The following is a 2,704-nucleotide window of genomic DNA, read 5'->3' as shown; positions in this document are numbered from 1 at the left end:
CAGTCCACAAAGTCCTGGTTCAGTTCTCTGTACTCCCTGTCGTTCCCATCTGTGATGAGGCCGACTATGGCAGAGTCGTCAGAGAACTTCTGCAGATGACAGGTGGGGGTGTGGTATGAAAAGTCTGCAGTGTAGAGGGTGAAGAGGAACGGTGCCAGCACCGTCCCCTGCGGGGCCCCCGTACTGCAGACATGTGACATGACAACAAATACAGGCGCTGGATCAGGGAGGCCATTGCCTCTTCCTTTCCCGCTGCACCGTACGCCAAGCATTCTAAACACCCACTTCCTCCTTCTCCAGCCCCCAACCATTCTGCCCCTTCCATACTGTTTGGAACAACTAAAAAATACATTGATATTGAGTCAGATAATGCATGATGTGAGCAGAAGTTGGGAAGCAATTCATTTTCATTTATCTTTCTTGAATATAGTGCATCTGTATTTTTCCACGGTGGTGACATGGTTATGATAACCGATGTAATTTGCAATTGCCTTTCTTTTATGTCTGAAATGACTCATCAATAACGACAACGTATCTCCTCCCCCCTATGCGCTGTCCTTTCTTTCTCTGCAGCTTTGCCATGGCCATTTGGCAGACCTGTCTGAGTTTTTTGGACATTTTTGTCAGGGTTCTTGAGGATCCGACAATGTCGTCCATGCTGAGGTCGATGTGGCGGAGCCTCAGTCCTTGGGAGAATCTTGAAATGCATGATAGACCATAATAGCAATGATTCCAGATACAATGGACCCACAACACTTGTCACAGAGAGAACATAAATAGACTACATTTAAGGGTGATCTGCATTGGTGTTCATAATACCTGGCTACACAGATAACACAAGGCATTTTTATTCTAACCTGTATGCAAATCTCATCCAGTTGAACAAGGAGATGTTGCTTCTTGAGAAGAGAGTTTTATGTTGAATTGACTTCCTCAATGGTTTGTGGTACCGCCGACATCTCCTGTATGAAGAAAAATCAGGTCAGGAATGACATGGTGTTATGATGATGATGGCAGGGTGCAGGATGCAGGTGCAGGTTTGCATACAAATGCACACACAGCTGGGGAAGGCAAAGGAAAAGGAAGCTTCTCAATCACAGATGATTGAGCAGTTGTCCCAAGAAAAGGAGGACCTTTTAGCAGAATTGGCCAAATGTAAGTATCACATTGAATAATCACTGTAGCATAACTATAGAACCAGCTTTCACAAAATTCTGTAGAATTTCACCACCATCCATGCACAATTACAATACACCTGTTGCACTAGGAAAATGGGAGGGATCTTTGCGCTCTTGTTAAATTGTCCAAAGGTGTTTTCAGTCAGGGGGGGGTCCACCCCCCTGGTGCTGCCTCAGTTGAAAACGCTGCGCTAAAGTGCCCTCTTGAGTGGCGAAAATGAGAGGATGTACCCTATCAGCTGCCATCTTGAATGATGAAAACGAGCGGATGTGCCCTTTTAGCTGCCCTCTTGAGTGGTGAAAACGAGAGGATGGCCCCTTTTGGCTGCCCTCTTGAGTGATCAAAACGAGACGATGTTCCCTATTGGCTGCCCTCTTGAGTGACGAAACCAGAGGATGTGCCCTATCGGCTGCCCTTCACATGGAAAACAAGAAAATTCAGTAATGTGTCTTGATGATTCTCTGTTAGTGGATGATATGTGATGCAGTGCCGTATTGGTGCCCTTCCAATGGTCTAAACGGTGAACGGTTATGGCGCCATTCTACAGTGCCCTCTATGCTGCCACTACATGACAGTTGCCCAAACGGTGCCCTTTCCAGTAGAGAAAATGGGATGCAGTGCTATAAAGACATGTGAGAATGTTGGGAGGTTTCCTAGAGAATGCCCCTCCAGTGAACATGTGATGTCATACAGTTGGCACACTTACAATGGGATAGTGTGCCTTTCTAATGAAATCTCATGAAGTACCCCTTCCAAGTAGGAGGCAGAAAAAATGGGGCAGGGGGGAATGTGGTGCAGTACCCTACAAGGTGCCTTTACAATTGTCTAAACCCTCTATGGGTGCCCTTCCATGGAAAGGTGTGCTGTTATCAAGTGATCTCTTAGATGCCCTCCCAAGAAAACACATTATAAAGTGCCCTCACAATGAAGAGAAAAAATTCCAGCGAAGAAAATATGTTGTAGTAACCACAGTCTCCCCAAATTTACTAAGGCAGGCTTTCCCAAAGTGGGTGCAATGACGACAGTCGGCAACTTCCAAATAGTCAAACCCTGCTTGCTTTCAAAACACATTGTATGGCCTTTAGCAAATATTTTCTCCTTTTTTGCAAAGGGCCAATGGGCTAAAATCTAGTTAGCACTTCCATATGCACTGTCCCTATTTTTTTCTCTCTATATTGTTTAGAGTAGGTTAACTATATTTGAGAAAAAAAAAAAAATATCATTATTGCCAATGATGACATAATAAAGCGTAGCCTAAATAAAATACTGATTCCCATTGTTAAAAATGTACTACTCCATCAATTTAATTGTTCAGTTTAGACACACCCCTCTCCAATGCTCAGATGTCAGAGGGAGCTTAATGCACTCTGAGATGTAACTGCTGTGTTTGGCTGAGGTGGGTAATGGGCTATAGCAAAGTTGCAAAGACTGAGTTTTACCAATGATGCATTACTAATGAATGTATGTACACTGGAAGTGCTTTTATTGATAGTAGCAGCATGTGGTATCACGTTTTAGCCTGGTA

Source organism: Epinephelus moara, chromosome 12 (genome assembly GCF_006386435.1).
Source record: "Epinephelus moara isolate mb chromosome 12, YSFRI_EMoa_1.0, whole genome shotgun sequence".
NCBI classification, from domain to species: domain Eukaryota; kingdom Metazoa; phylum Chordata; class Actinopteri; order Perciformes; family Serranidae; genus Epinephelus; species Epinephelus moara.
Note: the sequence above shows the minus strand (reverse complement) of the source record.